We start from the raw sequence: 13,939 nt of genomic DNA, 5'->3' as shown, positions 1-13,939 counted from the left end.
TCTTTATTTTAGTTTGTAATTTAAATCACCTCTTTTTATTTCAATTTTTACACTTATGAGAGCTGCTATTTATGACCACAAGCCCAGGTAAATTAAAAACCCTTAACTACTTTCACTGGATCTTTCTATTTTCATCAACCTTGATACTGTGATTAGTTTCTAATTTTGGGCAAAGAACATACTCCAAAACATCGCTGCCCACTTGTCAAAACCCTGGATATTGAAGCGGAGCACTGTGTGAAGAGTAGATTATGACTGAAAACACTTGCTCAGCATTTATCAGCTACGCAACATTCACATGAAATGATACAATAGATGTATGACAATTAGCATTGGATGAGATAAACACTCAAGAGTTGTTAACTACTTTATTATTTTTTTGACACTGTTTTGGAAAGGTTGTTATAAGACACAACAAGATGAAAGGTGCTATTAAATCACTGCTAAGAAAAATTTTCAGCCATGTTGGTGTCTAATGGATTAAAATTTACCAGAGCTTTTTTCTATTGTATAATGCAATATCAAGACAACAAGTAGGTCTATTTTTTAAATTAATATTTGGACCACCAATTCAGTAAGCAACCATATTTCTTACTTGAATTTGCTTACTGTAGCTTAAACAAAAAGCCAAACAAATTCAAATCCGAATTCATCATATGAACAATTATTTCATAAAGTACATTTATTTTATAAATTTACTTTTGGATTATTGACTTCTTTCCCCTTTCTGCCTTAATATTATTTTTTTGTAAACTTATTTTTCTATTGAGAAATTGGGGGTACAAAATGTTGCTTCTATTTTTCTTCTGTGTTATCATTGGTTCAAATACAATTTCCATTTCTGAATAGATATGATTTTACATGTCTCTTTAATGCTGGGTATTGTGGAATTTTTAATGCCATTACTAGGGAGGCTGAGGCAGGAGGATGGCAAGTTCGAGGTCAGCCAAAGCTATGTAGCTAGCCTGACTACATAATCCTGTCTCAAAAAATTCTTTAATAATTAAAAAACAATTTTTGCATGTACTCAACTCTTACCCCTCTGGAAATGCATCAGATGTTGATTTCTGTATGCTCTCTTTGACAAGTTTAAAAAGATTCACCTGACATACACTGTGCAAGTGTGATCTATGATGAATTCATAAAAGAAAATTTGGAAACCAATATAGACGCAATTTCAATGTTGGTGAAGTAAAAAGTAAGTGCCAAGGCCTAGGTCATTTTCATTGGTTCTCTTGATGCCACTGCCTCCAATAACTCTTAGAAAAATCTGTTTCCCCTAAAGACAATTCATCATAGTGATGTGCCAAGTTCTGGGATGCCAATACGAATGACAAAACTTTGTAAAGCTAATTTGACAATGTGTGATATCATAATAAGGACACACCTGTTTTCTTTAGTTTGGATGTAGGATTATCTACAGTGGAAAGCTCAGAAAGCAGCCCTAAGAAATAAGAAAAAGTCTGCTTTCTCTTTTGCAGTGAGAAATTTGACTCAGACTGTTTATTTAAAGATAAAATTTAATTTTATCTTGTGATTAACTCGATAGTTATTTTCAACATGGTCATCAGTGGCCTTTTCTTTTTTTTTTATGACTTCATTTCGATCTAGAGGGAAAAAATTGCTGTTTGTTATTACTTTTCTTTCCCATTGTAATCTGGTTTGTCCCTTATTAAAAGCAAATATTTTCATTGACTGGAATAGGAACTATTACTGCTGATAGTTTCCTTTATTTGTGATCTTTATCATTAAATGAAAACTTCAATTTCCTCATTCTATAGAAAAAATATTAAGTACCTAAATGGTTATTGCAGAGTTGGCTTTCATTTAATGGAACGGATAAATTCCACGAAGGCCAGCAGAAATATATCCCAGTGATTCTAACCACAAATCAGTAGCTTATTCCCATGTCAGGGTAGAAATGTACGAAATAGAAATCAGTTGAAATCAGCAAATATTTAGTGAGCACTTATCTTACCTAAAGTATTATGCTGAACACTGCATGATATACATAGAAGAAAAAGACATTGAAAAGTCTCTCAAATAATTAATAACCTCCCTAAAGGGAATGCTTACTATTCAAATAAATCTAATAGAGGAGTGGACAGTTATAGAGATATAAAATATACAATGGGATTTTATTTAAAAGTGATGTCAGTTCTATTTTAGAAAAGTAAAAAGGCTTTGTTATTTTTGATAGTTAAGAACGGGAGGATGTATTAAAGGCAGAACAAACTTCTTAGGCAAAGAGAGAAAGGTGGAATTTGTAAGCCTTTTTTCTGGAATGACTTCACTTCGAACAATGAGTGGGATATGTGTAAGAAATTACAGACTTCACAGTCCTAAACGATCAGTTAAGATAATTTTATGTAATCAAATGAGTATTGGGAAACAAATGAAGGGCTTTGAGCAACATACTAAAATACCTGGAGCTGTTGAAAATATACAAAATGATTCGGAAAAGAGGCCACTTAAACATAGTTTTACTATTACATGTTTCTAATTTCCTCTTCTTTGATTCAGCTCAAGCTCTGGAGTTCTTTCCTAACGACTGTATCCCCTTTGCAGCCAATGAGGATTGGTTCCAGTACACTTAAAGATAGGAAAGTTCCTATAGATACTCCAAGTCACTTATATAAAAATCAGAGTATTTGCATATGATCTAGGCATATCCTCTCATACATTTTAAATCAACTCCATAATACCTGTAATAATTAATATATGGTGAATGCTGTGTAAATTGTTGTTGTACTGTATTGTGTAGGAACAATGACAAGAAAAATGTCTGTACATGTTCAGTACAGCCACAATTTATTTTTTGGAATGTTTTTGATATGTAGTTGGTTACATCTTTGGATATATAACTCACAGATACCAAGGGCTATCTGCACTTTAATAAGAGATGTTAGCAGAGGCTTTTCTGAATGTTATAATAGAAACAAACATACAGTAGAATGCATTACATTTGAGTGAGGGAAAATAAAGTAAAAATAATAATATGTTGCAATATATACATACTGGATCTCTGAGCCATATTGTTAGATGAAAAAAAGTGTGATGTAGAACAATGCATGTTCTCTCTCATTTATAGAAAAACAAATAACTCTTCTCCCTTAAAACTAAAAACTTGAAAGGTAGAACTTATATAGATACAGAACATTTTGTGAAAAGTTTCACAAGAAATTGTTCTAGTTATTCTATTTCAAGAGAAGCAGAGAAGTTTTCATGTGGAAGAGAGAAATATCTGAATTACTATCACATATCATGAACTCTGTAAAAATAAAGACTTTTTGATTTAATGAAAGATGTAGGGTTTTAATAGTTCTATGTGGACTCAGTTTTTTCTTTTTTTTTCTTTTATTAAGTTTATTGGTGCATTTTAGGTATACAGTACAATTACATTAATTATTGGGATCTTGTACCTTTACATGACAGGTCTTGGTTCTCATTTTTTTCCCCTTATCCCTACCCTCCCTTCATCCCCTCCCCCCTCCCCATTTACAAACAGTTTATTTCCATTTTTTCATTTTGTCATATTTTTTTCTTTTCCCTTATTACCTTTCCCCTACCCTTCCCATTTTTTTATAGAGGGAAAAAATCAGGCTAATAAATGAAGGGGCTATTATAAGTTTTTGTCATGATCCAAGATTGATAGGATAAATTCTTCAGAAATGGACTAATAAATTAATGATAAATACTTAAGAAATTCAGATTTTTTTTCATTTTGTCATATTTTTTTCTTTTCCCTTATTACCTTTCCCCTACCCTTCCCATTTTTTAATAGAGGGAAAAAATCAGGCTAATAAATGAAGGGGCTATTATAAGTTTTTGTCATGATCCAAGATTGATAGGATAAATTCTTCAGAAATGGACTAATAAATTAATGATAAATACTTAAGAAATTCAGATTTTTTTGTTCATTTGAAATATCACCTGAAGTGTATTAGATATCAAGGCACTAGCACTTTATTATTCTGTCACCATTAAGCACAACTTAAAATTAGTCATGCATTATGGGAAGGAAGAAGAGCAGAAAAAGTTAGAGAAGAGGAACTAAAGAAATATACTAGTAGTCTGACTGATGTTGAACTTTCACAGCATGAGCCTTGAAGGTAATGACTGAAGAATCACAGAGTGGCTCACACAACTTTGCTCCTGCAGATACCGTAATACTTTAAGTATGAAAGAGGGCGATTCACTTTTGATTCTTTTAGAGTACTTTGGCGAGCACAATATTCAACATGTTCAGCATGCAAGAGAGTAGTTCTTGATACATAAATATAATATTAATTTGGTATGTAAAATGTTTAGGATCTTTGTTTTGAACTCATAATAACACTTTCACAGCAAGGCAGTTATTATCCTTACTGACTAATGAGAAAAACAAATTTGAGAGATGCTTTCAAGGTTCCAGCTTAGATAGGCTTCAAACACATTAAGCTCTATGCTGACAGAAAGGATAGTTAGGTTTCATACTGGAGAGAAAAGAAAGCGGAAATGTGAATGCCTGTAGCTCTGAATAGGTAAACTCTCTCAGGTGCTTCACGGTGCACTGATGGACAGGATACAGGAAGCAGCCCTCGGGTAGCAGTAACAGAAGGGGAGAAGCAAAAATACACAGTGTTTTGGCCTTTTTAGGAACGGAAGATCCATCCTTTTAATGTACAAAATATTATCTCTCCAAATCGGGATTAAGTGGGTTATACAACTTTTTCCCTATGCACTACATGAATTAGATTCATTTACAGCATTAAAGAACCAGGTTCTATTGTTAGAAGTCCTATATTTTTGGGTGGAAGCAGCTGGAAGCCGTGTCCTTTCAAGTTACTCCAGTTCCCGGCACTTTCACGTGTCTCACTCCAAGTTAGAAGAAAATAATCTGTAAATAATAGCAAGCCAGAAAATCTCTGGAAGCAGTCATGACAGCAGTCCAAGGTTTCCTTTTAGAATCCTCAGAGTTAATTTTAGCTATAACTCGGAGTTGTCCTGCGACATAATAATAATGAGGCAACGGGATAATAATGTTCATCACTCTCTCAAACTTTCCTTGCCTTTTGCTGAAATTCCTTGTTCCACAGATAATCCTTTTATTCTTATCAGTTAACTTCTCATTTCTGGGAATGTGACTACTATAAAGAAATAGGGAAGATGATACACAGGTATATAATCCATATTCTTGAACAGAGTTGTTTTTTTTTTTTTTATGCCCTTACAATTCTTCAGATATGCTGAATTTCACCAAAGAGAAGTCTAGGTGAAATTGTCCTTGATATGAATATATGAGGCAATCAAACATACAGTGAATGTTTAAATGAAAGTAATCTATTGCAGTAAAACACACATTACCATCAGTTCCCTAAAAAATACTCCCCCTCCCTTTGAACACAGCTCATTGTGCATGCTACTTTCTGAAATGATTCTGGAAGTCTACTTTCTTGTCTTTAAGAGGTGCAATAAAAAATACAGTGAATGCTGTTATTGAGTTCCATCCAATAGAAAGGCAGGATCATAAAAACATTACTGTGTGTACTCACACAGATATGGGCTTTTGTAACTTCTAACTCTTGCCCAAAATTAAAATGTACATTAAAGGTAATTGTTTTGAATTAATTCAGAACGTCAAGGTGGCTACAAAAGTGGATTAAGGACACACCAAAAAGGATTTGCAGAACTGTTTCAGAAAATGGTAAGAACAGGCAGATAAATGTGCTTGCAGCAACAGGAGTATTTTGAAGGGGACTAATGACAATATATTTTTCACTGCAATAATTTTTTGACATTTATACTTTCACTGCATTTTTTATCATACTTCATTTTAGTTACTTTCATCATTGCTAAGACAAAATGCCCAACACCCAAAATAAAAGAATAGAAGGTTTATTTTTTAGGGAATTGAGGTGTTAGTCCTAAGTCGGCTGGCTCCAAGGTAGGATGGCACAGTAGACAGGCATTTTAATTTTGCTCTGGATCATAAAATGCTAAAATTCAAAAGTAGCCAGTGAATGCAAATTGAAGTAGAAATGTTGACTGTTCCACTTATGAAACAGGCAAAATTAAAGAAAAAGCATTTCTGGCAGAGACATGGCAAAGAATATTCCATCATGTTGTTGTTGGAAAATGAATTACTAATTCCTTTTCTGAAAATGTGACTATCAAAATTATATAATGGAGAAATAAAAATCCCTTTATGGAGCTCTGGTAAAGTCATGTTGCAAGAAGAAATATTTCATAGTGGGCAAAAGGTAACAAGACAAGAAAGGGACAGAGGGCCATGGCTCTTTCTATCACTTATACCTTATCCAGGCTACTTAGGGCAAGTAATACCCACACACTTAATCCTAGAGCCCTTGATCCTAGCATTTCACCATGAATCAATTCAAGCATCATGCACTCTAAATCCAGCCACCTCTGAAAAAGCCCCATCTATGACTGCACGAGGTTTGGGGGGGGGGACTTATAAACACAGTCATAACACAGCACATACATTTATTTATTCAGGAAACTGTAAGCTCTTTATATTCAAATATCCAAGACATTCACTTCTACCAGTGAAGTAACAGGTATTGCATATACTCTTCTTCATGAAGCAACCAAGGTCAAACAAATCAAATATGTAAAACAATTTCAAGAGACTGGATACAAAGTCATTGCAGGACAGTGGTCCCTGTACGATGTCAAAGAGTGGAGGCAGACTCCGTGAGTGCTCGAGATTAATGCTTTGCGACAGTGTGGAGATTGCAGCATAGGGAAGGGAAACTCAGGCAGATCTTGAAGTGTTCCCTGTCTGAGGAGGTGCAATTGAAGGCGGTAGGAGACCAAAGTGGTAGAGTACGGAGGACAGAAGACTGAAGAGAGAAAAACTGTAAAGCTGTACAAAAGGAGAATCTACTCCACTTTGTTGAACGCTCGATGACAACTGTAGTTCTATAGGACTGACCAGCATGCAGGTGTAAGAAAGCTACTTGAAGCCAGGGAAAATTGGCAAAATGATTGGAGGGCATGTTGTTCAGAGCCCAATCTGGCCAGGAGTAGTGAGATTCTTCTCAGCCAAACTGGATAGCCTCATTGTTCACTGGGCATTTGGCTAATCATCAGAAGAGGCTTGCCTTAGCTGAGAGGAATAATTAATTTTGATGACACCTATTTAATTTTAACACTAGGAGCCAAAAGAATGAAATTGTTTTAATTATTTAACTGAGCTCCAGAAGAAAAGTTTAAGAAAATTATAGGGATACAAAATAATCAGCACGTCCTGGAGACCATAATATTTGTGACACACAGATTTAATCCGACACACAGGTTTAAATATCTCATTGTATCTGATGTGTGAGAAACAAAAAGGTCAAACAAGGAACATAGTGGAGGATAAATATTGGCAAGTAGAAGGACATATTCAAACAGGAAGGGGAAGACAGAAGGGGGAGGAAGAGGAAAGGGAAAGGAAAAGAGAGAAGACAAGAAAAAATGAAAACAAAGCTGCTGTAAATTAGTACAGAAAGAAAGGTTAAAAAGAGAGCAGAGAAATGGGAAAAAAAAGAAGAATCAAGATATGTTATGTGCAGGCACAGACTCTCTCTTTGTGACAAATGTGCATGACAAATATGTATTAATAAAATTATAAAGTTTAAAAATAATGAAAGACATAAACAGAAAAATCCAGCACTCAAAAGACTAAAATTTGTGTTAAAATAGCCAATTATGGTATAAAGAGATTTAAATTATAGTTGAAAAAATCTTAAATATTTACCCATAGTTATCATTTCTTTGCCATGGTGTGATTTTTGAATTTTTTTTGTTGAGAATTTTTATATTCTATGTTTAATGTTATCTTTCACCAACTATTATATTTTATTGGACATTTTTTGAATAATGATTAACATATAAAAAATTAAAAGTTAACATACATGCCTTGATGAGTTCCAAGACTAGCATACACCCATAAAAGTCTCATCACCATCTCTGTGTCATAATATATCCCTCTGACCCCCCAATTTTCTTACTACTCTCCTTGTTTCATGTTATTATTATTGTTTATGATAACTCTTAAAAAATATATTCAGTGGTTACTTAGCAAATGTTTAAGTATACAATATAGCCTGGTTAACTATAGATAATATGCTGTACAATAGGTCTCTAGGACTATTTGTTCTAATGTAACTGAAACTATGCACCTTTAACTAATGTCTCTCTATTTTTTCCCCTCTCCTATCACTGAAAAACTATTATTCTAGCCAATACTTCTATGACTGAGTATTCAAGAGTGCCCCAACAAATGATATCATACAGTATCTTTTCTTCTGTGACTGGCTTATTTCACTTAGCATAATATAATAAAGGGCAAGATTTGATTCTTCTTTAAAGAAGAGTTTCTCATTGCATGCATAGACCCCCATTGTTTGTTTGATCATTTATTCATTAATGGAAATTTAGGTTGTTTGACTGTTGTGAATAATGCTGCGGTGAACATGAAGGGCAGATGTATCTTCAAGGTGGATTATATTGCTTTTTGCATATATTCAGAAATGAGATGGCTGGATCATACCATAGCCCTAGTTTTAATTGTGGCTTCTTCTGTAATTTTTTATATCTCTGTTGTTCTATAAGAGCTTATTAATTTAACTTAGCTCTCATGTACTATATATATTTTGCTTTGTTTTCTTTCCTATCCTATTGGTACTAGGTTTTAAACCCAGGACATTTGTACTGAGCTAGGTTTTCAGCCCTGTTTTTAATTTTTATTTTGATACAGGGTCCAGGTCACGAATTTGCTCAGTCTGGCCTCCTACTTGTGATCTTTCTGCCTCAGCCTTCCAGAGTGCTGGAATTATAGGCATGTCTGACCATGTAGCAAAACATGCTACTTGTTTTGTTTTAGGAATTTTATCTAAGAAATCATTGCGAAGGCCAACATCAAAGCTTTTCCCTATGTTTTCTTCTAGGAGCTTTACAGTTTCAGGTATTGCATTTAAATTTAATCCATTTTGAGTGGTTTTTGGGTATGGTATAAGATGAAGGTTCAATTCCATTTTTTTACCCTCATAGGTATTCAATTTCCACCATATAATTTGCTGAATAAACTATCCTTTCCTCATTTTCTATTCTTGGCATCACCATTAAAAATTAATTGACCACATATTCCTAGACTTATTGTATCTAAGCATTTTAATATTCCATAAATCTATCTGGTAGCTTTTATTCTCCTGTGATAATATATTTTTTTCTGGTACTGGCTTTTGAACTCAGGAGTTTGAGTTTGCCAGGCAGAGCGCAGTGCCGCTGAGCTACATCCCTGGCCTGTTACCATATATTTTTATAACTGTAGTTTTGTAGCATGTTTTGAACTCAGGAAGTGAATTTCTTTAGCTTTGTTCTTGTTCATGATTACTTCAGTTATTCAGGATCTTTTCTGATTTCAAATTATTTTGGGGACTTTTTTCTGTTTCTGTAAATAATTTCATTAGGGTTTTGAAAGAGATTGCCTTGACTCCATAGAAGCTTCCGTTTTTTGCCTAATTGTTTTGGCTATGATTTCATTAACAGAGTGGAAAATTAAAAACGGTATGATAATGTCAATAGATGTGGAAAAAGCATGTGACAAAAATAAAAACCACTTCATAATAAAAATTCTTGGGAAATAAGTTGTAGAGGTACCAGTCATAGAATGAAATGATTGAGGTAATTAATTTACAAAGAGAAAACATTTATCTTGGTTCATGGCTCTAGAAATTCCAATCCAAGGTTGGGAGGCCCTAAGGATTTGCGTTCCTGTGAAGGGTGGTATGTCGTAGCAGGAGCTCAGAAAGAGCAAACTGCTTCCATTTAAAGCCAGACAGAGCTCCACAGGTCTTTTACAGTGTATCTCCTAATGATCTCAAAAGGGTGCCCACGAGGCCCAGTCTCCTACACTTCTACAGCATTTCCCAATAGCACTGCCCTGGGGACCAACCCTTTAACACACATTCCTTCGGAGGTACTATCTATATTTAAAAAACAGCAATAGAGAACTTTCAAAACGCAGCAAAGCCATATATGTATAAAGTCCACAGGAATATCATACTCAGTGATGAAAAACGAAGCTCTTTTGTCCCTAAGATCTGGAAGGAATAAGACAAGGGAAACTACCCACTCTTGTTACTTCAGTAAAATGTTCATTTCTTTGCATGTTTAATTTCATTAATCTCTTCCATGATATTTTTCAAAGCAGACAATGGAGTTTTCATATCTAGAACTTCTGTTTGTACCTTTTTCTTTCATTCTTGTTGCCACCTTACTTTTTTATTATTCATTAAGTTTATTGGTACATTCTAGTTACACATTATGATAGCATCCATCATTGGGAATGTGTACCTGTATGTGACATATCTTGATTCTTGTTTTTTCCCTTCCCCCTCCCTACCTTTTCACTCCTCCACTCCCTATTTACAAAAACAAACAAACAAAAAAACAAAAAAAAACCTTTGTTTCTGTATTTTCTTTCTTTTCTCATATTTTTCTCTTCTTTCCTTTTCCCTACCCCCCCACACTTCCCATTCTTTGAGTATCAAAATGTATAATAAATGATGTGAAATAGAAAAGAAAGGCCACCTTACTTTTTGAAACTTCACAATTCCCTGACACTCACAGTGCCATTTATAAATCAATTTTAAATACTTAAAAGTAAATGTGACACAACTGAGTTTTTCTGCAGTTTTCATGACTATTTAAAAATTCACTTAACAGCCAAATAACCTATTAAAATTTTAGCAGAGTATTTTAACAGACATTTCAATAAAGAATGTAAATCTATTGACAGCAAGCAAATAACATAATTTACATAATTTGTCATCAGGGATATTAAAGTAGAAAACAATAAAATATCAGTACACTCCTTCTGGATGAATAAAATTAAACAAATGGACAATACCAAATGTTAGTAAGTATGTGAAAGAACAAATATTTTATGTTGTACTTTTGGGAATACAAAATGATTTAACCACTTTGAGAAATAAAGTAGCAATTTAAAAATTATAAGTCAAATACCTATCATTTAAACCAGCCATTCTAGTTCTAATTACTTACCCCCTCAAAAAGAAAGCATACGTCCATAAAATAATTTATACATGAATAGTTTTATTTTGAATAGTCAGCAATTTAAAAAACCCAAATGTCCATCAAAAGATTAATGAGTAAAAATGTGATACAGTCATACAATAAAATAAAATACTGCTGAACAATTTCATTTACATAAATCTTTAGAAAAAATAAACTAGTTGCTAGTGACAGAAGACAACCAGTTACTTGGGGTGAGCGTTTAGAGGCTATAAAAGTACATAAGCAAGCTTTCAGGAGTTACAGATACAATAACTATTATGAGTGTAATGTTCATTTCAGTTTTTTTCCCCATATCAACAATTACTATACTGCAAACTTTAAATGTGTGTGACTTACTTAAGTCAATTACACCTCAAAAACATTAAACAAAGTAAATATTATAAAATAATGTTTTTGGGGTTTCCAAAGAACAATCCAGGGTGGGAGCAGAAAGAATCTTCCAGTGATTTTGTCATGATCTACTGTACATTTGTAGAGATATGAAAGATAATTCACGTTGATACCGTGCCTCCATGTTTTTGTTCCTACTTCTCCCTGCATTTGTCGTATTTTTGTTTTATTCTTTGCTCCATGAATGAAAGTCATGAGCCTTCTATAGGCCCTTTTAAAAGGCTACTCTACTCTCAAAGGAATGCATCACTGTTCTCCTACCCATGAATTTGTTCTGAATCTCTCCAAGTCTCTCTGATTACATTTATTTTCTCTTTCTGTTTAGTATTAAAAATATTTTTTTTCTGTTTTTAATCACAGTCCAGTCCTTTTGATTCACAAGATAATCTGAAATATATCAGTTCAATTTATAGAAACCGAGTATGTGAGTTCACTGGGGAGTGAAGCTTGTGATCACTCTGGCTTTCAAAGCAAGTCTTTTGACTTCCATACTTTTCACAGTATATTCCTCTCCAAAGTATCAAATGACAGGAAGTATAAAGTACATATAAGGGAAAATTTACTCTACTTTTCTACTTTAACCATTGCTCTGGATTCCAAGATATCTATTTTCAAATGATTCTTCTAATTTGTCTCTTTTAAGATGTTTGGATTGTGTAGCATTCTCATTAAATCCTTTCATGATCCCAATGGTAGTTACTAATATAATTTTCATGGTACTGGGGATCAAACTCAGGCCCTTTTGCTTGCAAGTCAGGCAGTGGAACCACTGAGCCAAATCCCTGGCTAATATAATCTTCAATTAACAAGTGAAGAAAAGGAAGCATGTAAGTTTATGGTCAAGATATGAGATGCGGAATCCAGCGCCCACGCTTTCAATCAGAAATTATATCACCTTTGCAAAGTGAAAAGGCTCAATAGTCTTAGTCTAAAGGAATTAAAGCATATGTTTATGGAGGAGGAGTGAAAGCATAATCTGTTATAATGGACAACAAAATGTACCAGAGACCCCTGCAGTTAGTTTCCAGTATCCTGCCCAGTATGTGATACAGGCCTGAGAAATAAATACATCAAGAGACAGAACTAGGGCTGAGGATTTAGCTCAGTGGTGCTGCTGCCTGCCTTACAGGAGCAAGGTCCCAAATTGGATCCCCAGTACCAAAAATAAATAAATATTAAATAATAAGAAAAGAAACAGAACTAAGAGAAAGTGAGGTACCAGGATAACCAATACCAGTGCAACCAGCAAAGGCCCTGGACAGTCCCACGCACTGACCTTCACTGGTGATCAATAGGGGTAAAGGCAAGCTATGTGCTGTTTTTGTGGAAATTAATGTAAACAAGGTTCATAAAGGACAAGACAAAGCATTCTCAAATTAGGAACAGAATAGACGAAATATATGGTTGCAATTTGAACAATGTCTTTCTAGTCAGAAGGTTTTAATTGTGGGAATGGGATTTTGGTGCGAGTGACTCTGACCTCAGCACACAGGCTTCAGCCAGACCCACTTCTGTAAACGAGCCAACTGTGGGGTTAATTCTTTACAGTCTCCTTTGGGCATAATCAATATTACAGTCCTCTGCAAAAAGGAATGCTGATATTTGTAACATTACATCGTTTTAAAACTCAGATCATTAGTTACTTTAAGGGAACATCCATACCAGCCCTACCAGTTCACATTAATTATTTTCTTTTCTAAATAAATTTAGACTATGCAATTTTTCTCTACAATATTATCAAATATCCAGACTCCCTTTATTTTTTTCTAGATTTTTTGAAGCATCTAATAGATTTTTTCAAATTAGAATCAACAAATTTCTTACATTTTTTTCTGCTAAGTATCTCCTGATGAAAATAGATATTCCTTCATCTTTAGTATTTTAAATACTTATTTTTGATAAAATCTTTGTTGCTATTTTAAGGTCTCATCAGCACTTATTAATTAATTATATAACTGGACTTTTACATTATATATGAATTATTCGCAAAGGTTATCTTATGTGATTTAGAACCTATCATGTAACAGCTAAGAGTTTTTCATTTAATAAAACCTCAATTATGTTTGTGGGGGGCACTGGGGATTCAGCCTAGGACCTTGTGCCTGTTACAAGAACTTTATCACTGAGCTGCATCTTTGGCCCTGAAACTCAATTCTTGAAATGAATCCACTTCAAATCGAGCTCATGAAAGCTTGTCTTTACAAAACTAGAGCAAAACAAAACAAAACAAAATATCATCTCCTTCTGACACTCCCTGAACTTGGAGCCATGGTCACTTATGTCCTAGTACATAGTTGATACAATTTTTGCTAAACCTAAGGATCACTGTTCACTCAGTGCTGGCCTTTCTGGAAATCTGAGTGGCTCCATCGTTCTTAATATTCACTCACACATAAGATATACAAGCAAAGATAAAATCCTGAACTACTGCAAATTACATTTTTACTTCACCAAAGTT

The sequence above is a fragment of the Fukomys damarensis genome, unplaced genomic scaffold, assembly GCF_012274545.1.
Source record: "Fukomys damarensis isolate Sample0158 unplaced genomic scaffold, DMR_v1.0_HiC HiC_scaffold_36, whole genome shotgun sequence".
NCBI lineage: Eukaryota > Metazoa > Chordata > Mammalia > Rodentia > Bathyergidae > Fukomys > Fukomys damarensis.
Note: the sequence above shows the minus strand (reverse complement) of the source record.